We start from the raw sequence: 7,749 nt of genomic DNA on the forward strand, positions 1-7,749 counted from the left end.
CATCAAACAGCAAGAGCTACAGGATAGCCCACACATAGATGCCACCTCACAGACACTGGCAGAGAGCACAGCCTTGCTCCAACATGACAGACTGAAGCCAGTGGAGCAGCGATCATTCCAGAAGGGTTTGTGACATGCCACTGAAACATTTCAGAGGAAGAATTTTAGTAGCAGAATATGTAATGTCACTGTGTTCTTTATTTTAAATCATTAGAAAATGTAGAAGGGAAGAAAATCCACACTTACATTTAGCAGGTTCATTTTTGAATGCTGGAGGCCACGCTTTTTGTGCCTGCAGGTTTCCTAGATCCTGTGATACTGGGTCTAACAAGTGTTACATCAACAACTGTGGTCTTCCAGAAGTACAAAATGATTTCACGTTCAGGAAGATGCTGAATCACAAGGTCATGGGAAGATGACAGGGCCCTGCATCACATGGTTCACAAATTGCAACACGGCTACCTTCTCTAACCTCCTCTGTTTGCCCTGCTCATCAAATATGTGAAAGATGACCTCAGCAGTGGGTGCTCATCTCCTCTTTACAAAAAGAAATTGCTGTGACTACTGTGCAGTATGTTCTCACTAATGCTGGGATTCTGCAATCACATATTCTCCATAAACAGAATTTGGCATTTTCTGACAGTGGCATTCAACAWCAACAAAAAAAATCATTCGCTTCTGCACTGATTTTGTGCCAAATGAAAGCAAACTTTGATATGCCAGTAAACAGTTCCATCAGAGTCCCATCCAGGAGGAAAAGCAGAGGTAATCACAYCCTATGCTGAAGGAGTGGGGGAAAAAGATAAAGAATAGGATAGGATGAACTATAAAGTGTACCGCTTTATGGTTCTTGGAAACATATGAAATTTTCCAAAGAAATTCTGCCTAAGGTACAAAATAGAAGAAAAGGGAAGCATCAGTCTAAGCTAGGGGCAACTGTAAGCAGGGCTTTGTAACAGGAAGCAGACAACCTAACAGCTCATCCAGGCCCCTGGGAACTAACCTTACTGAAAAAAAGTAAAGGAACATGGTGTTTTGTACTTAGCTAAACAGTTTGACATAGAGCTTGCAGCAGACAAAAAATATTTCAAATATGTGTATCTAGCACAGGCACAGCTTTCATCCATCCACATGCAAAAGTCAGATAATTAACATGCACTTACAACATGAGTCAAGTCTTTACTGACATGAGTTTATAATGGTCACATTACTCACATCACTGAGGTAAAGAGCAAGGATTGCTGGTCATGCCACGTGAGAAACACAAGTTCAATTTAGTTAAGAGAAGGCAATGTTTAGAGATGCTACAGGGACTTACTTAGGTGACACAGCAATCTGATGGCAGAGGAAGATCAGGGATGACACATACAAAGGAACATATACTGAAAGGAATCATTTAACTTCCTAACATGCTCTTCTGAATTCCCATGTACCAGCGAAAATACCTGGGAATAACATTGCAATAATTAAAAATCATGGAGCAGGCAAGGTGAAGAAGTCTTGCAGGTGACAGGTAACACCATCATAGGCACGAGCTGTGTACCTTGAGCTTATACATTATTGTTCCAAACTGTTTATTCTAGCTCAAAAACAGAAAGCAAGCTAGAACTAGGAGGTATTTAGGAACCAGTGAGATGCATTAGTTCAGCAATTTGTACAAAAAAATATATACAAAAGAAGCATCTTTCAGTTTGACTTCCTGAGGAACAAGGGTTTGTACCATCATCCTGCCTATCTACCAGTTATTCTCCCTCCCTCTCTTTCTTTTGAATCTGACAGCTAATTTCAATTAGATGTGACAGAGCAACAGAGTCCGTAAAAATGCAGTTTTTGCACTATTACTGAACACTGGAGAGGAAATAGGCCCAAACTCACACTCCTGCTGGAAGTGTGGACACAGTCTCTTCCCCTTTCCACGAGGCAGAAGCTGACAGGCCAATACCAGCACCAGGGTCTCTCCAAATCAGCCACAGCATAAGCAGTTAGTGTTGCATGGATCTAAGAACATTGTGGGATGCAGATGGAGAAAGAGGGATAGGAGGCATCTGACACAACTTGATAAGAAAGCAATCTTGTTGCTTTAGGTGCTCACAGAGGCAGTGAGCCTCTTCAGTAAAGAGGTGACAGAGACATCTAAAATAATGAAAATGGGTTTTCCCTTTTTTCTTGTATTTGGAGAGAGGAACAACCAATGACATTGACAAGCAATGCATTCAGAAGGAAATGCATAAATGAAAGGAGCAGCCAGCCAGCAAAAGTTACCAAAAGATAGGGTAATACTGTCAAAAGACCCCAAGTCTCACCGATTCCTAACAGTTCTTAGACTCAAAGTCTCAGGGCAGGTTTGGACATTTCAGGRAATTTGATCTCAAGACTACGAGAGGAGTTTTAAAAAGAATATGTACATGAATAGAAAGCAGTGGTGTCTCAGCTACTGTAGAGCTTACTCTGTCCCATCCCCAGCCTCGTGGAGCCYCAGGACACTTCAACATCCCCCATCACTTCTGTGGGATCCAGCTCTGTTCATCTCAAAGCTCATAGCAACTGTGGGCAGAAACTCCTGTGCTAACAGGAAAAAAAAAAAAAGAGAGAGAGAGAAAGGCATCCTCTGAGTCCCACATTCTTCATTTTAATGGCAAAGGCGTACACAGGAGCAGCTGCAGAGAAAACCTTACATTACACCAATGGACTTTTGAGGCACCAGTGAAAGTTAAATATTGTTCTGTGATAGCCTTACATAGCTCCTCTTCTACAAGGCAGACTGAAGCTGTTTTTACGAAACAAAATTAAACTAAGCACTGTAAAACTTTGCCCAAGTTCCACAGAATCAGGTCAGAATCTCAGTTTTCAGTCCAACAGAAAGAAAAAGACAAAAGCTTTTAGCTCTTGTACCTCTAAAGTTAAAAAAGAAAAGAAAAACAAAAAAGATAAAGCTGCCGTGAGGGTGACTCATGCCAGATAATTTGCCAGAGTTTGCTGAGATATGGAGGGTGAAGGTGTTCCACAAAAAGTCTACTGCTGAACAGCTCCTGCGAACAAGCTTTCCACAGTCCTGCACCTCATAAGGCAAGAAAACACAGCCCACAATGTGTCTCCTCCCAACAAAACCACACAAGCAAATTCCTTGAGAGGCAATGAAGACCCATGTCTCTCCCCAAGAGACAGGCAGACTCTTGTTGACACTAGGACAGTAAGAAATGAGGAGGCCAGGGGCTTCAAACTCTGGCTCCTGTCTCCATGAGAGAGCAAAGCTGCAATTTGGTAATACTACAAGGGCAAGCACCACGGAGGCCTTTATTTCAGGCATGCTGCTGCAGGCCTCGACCACTACAGTCCAGCCTATGGCCTGTAACAAGTCTTGTCTAACAGGTGATCTTAGGTAAAGATGGCTGTCTGGCCTCCTTGAATACAAACCACTGGGGCTGGTGTAGTTAATATCTGACAGGCTTCTGTGTCAGCCAGTCTCTGAGCAACCTCCATCTGCAACCTGAACGTCCTTGAGCTGTACCTTAAAAAAATCAGTGCAGACCTTCCTTAGCACACCCTAGGGGGTTTGCTGCTGCAAAACCTTCTGGCTAGCTCTGTGGGTCACATCAGCCAAGTGTTGCCCAGAATCTGAATGAGATGCATTTAGGTCAATGACAGTCCCTGAAAACCCAGCTCTGCTATACAGAATCCCTGAGAAAGTTGTGAAGCTGAACACTTAGGAGCTACCTCCCCATTAAAAAGTTGAGGTACATTTGTCAGGGGACACAACTGAATGAGTAGAAGAGGAGATGAGGATGCACAGGTAGCTGACTGTTACACACCAAGTCTTTACCACTGTCTATGCACTTCTGTAAGTTCCTGGCACAGATCGCTTGCACAAAGAAGAACTGAAAGCAGCAGCAAAATGTAAGCTATTGTGCTGTGCCATCTTTCCAGCATCCCCCTGCTGYAGCTGGAGAGTAAATGATGTTTTATCTACTATCAGCATACTCAACAACACTCTCAGCCTTTTTCTGTCCCTGAGCTCTTTAAAAGTATGATGACATCTAGCCAGAAGCCCTCTTTCCTTTAACAGTACAGGAAGTATAGAGCTATAGCTGCTATGGGTTGAAGACTCAGCCTACAAGACTCCCTGTCAGGCCTAGTGTACTGTATACCATCCATATGTAACCAAAGAACAGTCCTGGTTCAAAATACTTACATTCCTAGTGATTAGGAACTCCATGCATACACTGCTAGTTCTGTCTTCTATTACACAACTGAGAATATAATGGCTTAAAATTTCCAAAAGTTCTTACTTTTAAAATGTGCTCCTGCACACAACCACTGACAATATTCAGGAAAAGCTCACAACAGCTGCAGAAAAAGGCTCTCCAGTGAGTAATGCTTGGCTGTAGAGCCAAGCACTAGAAGGTAACTGTGAATATAAGTGTAGCCATTTCCGCGCTACAAAACTCACTTGTTTGCTATCAGCTCCCTGCATTTGAGGATGAAAAAAGACTGCCAAAATTTATCAGTAAAGAAGAGCTCCTACATTCTCTCTGCTAGAGCCAGGGAGAGGTGAAGAGCAGGAACAGTTGCAACAAAGTTGGAGCCTAACCTCAGTGAAGCTAAGAAACAGCAGTGATCTCCTGCATGCTACAGAAAAAAAAAAAGAAAAAAAAAAGTCAAGAACAGACAGGATTAACAAACAAGATGAAACTGAGGAGGAAAAGAAGTCCATCAGGGAAAGCAGACACTCAGCAAGCATACAGGAGTGAAAGCGCAGATTTACCCCAGCCACTGACCTGGCCCAATGCCTTTAATAAGGAAGCTCCAAAGGCATCCTCCCCATGTGGCAAACTAACACATCACAGCTACAGACGCCTCATACAGTGACAACCATACAGTGATGAATAATAAGTATTGCCTACAGTACACAAGGCTTTTAATTGTAACTGCACTATGGAAAGAATAATTAAAATGCAACAACCTCTAAGCTGAGGAGCATGCAACAGTATGCTGCACCTGAACAGAGTGGACACAGAGGAGGAGAAGGACGGGGCAGGGGAGGACAATGGACCACAGAAGCCTTCCTCTTCCCGAGACCGACCGCTGTACAGCCCTCTAGAAATCTCTGACACTAATGCCTTTGCCTTGCAGCCTTGTGAGCCACATCGCTCTTGACTGCAGAGCAACACAAGTATTGAGTGGTAGCCTCACTTCCTGTGGAAGATTAACTGTGAAATCTCAGTACCTGGGCTGAGACTGTGGAAAGGATCAAGTACCTTTGGCAAGAAAGTGAATAAAAAGCAAAGTAGAATGGCAGGAGAGGAGTTATCTAACTAYGACACGCAGCCCAGGTTGCAGGCCAGACAAACACATCAGCACGTGGGTACATCAGCTACTCATGGGTTATATCAAACTAAAATCTAAACTGCCTCCTTGTCCATACTGTCTGTTGGTTGATTTCGACTTAGGAGGGAGAGTAATTTAAGCCCAGGGAAACAGAGGCCAGCCTGAGTCCCAGCCCTGCACCTACAGGTCAGCTGGATGCAACCACACTAAGGCACAAAATCCTCAAGGACAAACCAAACAAAGCAGAGCAGTGCTTTGGCCTTGGGCACAGATGTGTGGTCTTAAACACACCTAAAGTCCCATATAACAACCCAAGGGAGGTTAAGTGATTTCTACTCTTGTGTTTGCTTTGTGAGTCCATGTTTGTTTAAAATTATATAACTTGCACTTTGCATGCTGCTCTCGATTACATCTCCTGCATGTTCTGCCAAGCAGACAGACAGTGCAAGGACAGCAGAAAAAAACAGCTTGCTACCTCCTGAGCTCAGCACAGAGAGTACAGAGAGACTCAGGGAACAGGGTATCTGATAGGAGTGTAAGAGAAGAAGTGATTGAACTGGACATTCAAGAAACATCAAAAAATATGACTCAGTTTAGTACTTCTAACTGTATCTATCATGAGGTACTAGCTTGTTTCCAGCTTGGAAACGGAGGAACTTTGAATAAACCAACTGACAGATTTTTTTTTAAAGCACGTTTGCTAAATACAAACTGAAATTTTACAAATATCWYTCTGTTCCATGCTTTCTAGAACTATGCTGCAAGAAAACGGCAGCCCTTAAAAGCTTGAAGGTTTTCTTTTTTTTTAATGAAAATACTTTCTGTTTGTCTCCATGAGGCCTGAATGGAAATGAAAGGCATATTTGGTTCTCGAGGATGTTGTTCCTCTAGCACTCTCTATGTAGACAGCTGAAATTACTGCTGAGCTGTTCAGCTTCTGTGTGCAGCAGTGGTCTGCTTAACATGCTTTCCCTGCTGCCCAGTGCTGGCTGCATTTAAGCAACAAAGGACATGTCTAAKGGGGGATGCCAGATGAAGATATTTCTCTCTTTTTGAGTAGGACTCAGGGAGAGTAAGATGCTTTGGGACTTTTCTAGATGAAGCAGTAGCTCATACAAATACTAATATAATAACTGAATCATTTAATGGCTATACCAGACTGCACAATTAATTTTTACCTAGATCTGTAGAGTAAGCTTTATTGAAGCACGCCAAGTCAGAGGCAATGACCAGGCTCTAGTTCCATCAGAACAGCCCAGTATACTCCATATAACTGGGAATAACAGTTGTCATTGCCCCAGAGGGCAGATGAGTAAGAAACATAGCAACTCCCACAGGAACATGGGAGATGACATTTCCCTGAGATCATGGCAAGGCCATGAGAAAACAGACTTGAGGTCTGGATCTGTCCAGCACGATGCTATCTGAGTAACCCTGATCTGAGACTCTTTCCAACGATGGTACTCATGCAGCTCAGTTTGGGTAGCATGAGCCTTTTCACAGACCCTGACTGCTGATAACTATTAGTGTCACTATATAGTGACATTGATGGTCCTACAGCGTTTAATAACAAACTCATTTTCTGCTTCAAACTAAGCCCTCTTCTTGTCTTTCAAATAGCCAAGGCCATAGTGGTTTCACACATTTATTGGGCGAGAAAAGAGGGAGGGCAACGGAAGGAAAGCAACCAATGATCCAAGCACCTGAACTTCAGCACATGACCACAGCAACCCTGAGACCCTGGCAGCCCTACCACAATTAGCTAAGCCCTACAGGCTGGTTGTAACTACACGTACTCCTATAGACTTGTGTCACTGTTCTAGCACAAATATTTGTCTCAGCTGTTTTCTAGACCAAACTATAACTTTATTATAARCAATCTTTGTGAAAGCCCAGCAGAAACTTCAAAATATGATTAAATTGGATGCAACACAGAGCACTATTTCAAGCTGATAAGATTCTGCAGAAATGATGTAACTACCTACTGTGGACTAACAAATTCTGCTATTCCACTACACAGTGCCCTCTTTTTGCATTTCAGATCGCTGATTTTTTAAATCTTGGACTTAATTCCTGTAATTTTTTGATATAGGACAAGCAACCCCTGCAAGTGGTAGGATGAGAACTCCTGCTGCTTTAAGTGTTTGAGTCTTAGCCCTACCGAGACTCACATACTTTCTTAGTCCTACCTACTGTGACTTGTTGTAGTCACTCAGCGGGACGATAAGGTGCCTCAGATTAGATCCCCCTGTAAACCTCTGGAGCACCGGGGCCACAAAAGGGAAACGGGATCACGACGGCGGGCGCAGCCATGCATGTGCGCTCCGCGGCCCGGAGCGCGCCGCAGAGGCCGGAGCCCCCGGGCGCCGCGGCGGCGGCGGGAGGAGGCGGCGGGGCGGCCCGGCGGGGGGTGAGCGCAGCGGG

At 43.8% G+C, this 7,749-nt stretch overlaps 1 protein-coding gene across 3 annotated transcripts in view; it reads right to left on the bottom strand.

The window, feature by feature from the left end:
• PLEKHM3 (pleckstrin homology domain containing M3) overlaps positions 1 to 7,749 on the bottom strand; it is a 101,215-nt gene that overhangs the window by 87,196 nt on the left and 6,270 nt on the right. Inside the window, exon 1 of one of the 3 annotated variants that reach the window (XM_085299388.1) lies at positions 7,515 to 7,609. The exons of 1 other annotated variant lie outside the window; for it this stretch is intronic. The gene's annotated coding sequence lies outside the window, so the exon portion shown is untranslated. Of the gene's footprint in view, positions 1 to 246; positions 274 to 7,514; positions 7,610 to 7,749 lie in introns of those variants that run through there. One more of the 3 variants, XM_085299387.1, reaches the window with a different exon arrangement.

The sequence above is a fragment of the Rhea americana genome, unplaced genomic scaffold (assembly GCF_003343005.1).
Source record: "Rhea americana isolate MKP2758 unplaced genomic scaffold, rheAme1 scaffold_15, whole genome shotgun sequence".
NCBI classification, from domain to species: Eukaryota; Metazoa; Chordata; class Aves; order Rheiformes; family Rheidae; genus Rhea; species Rhea americana.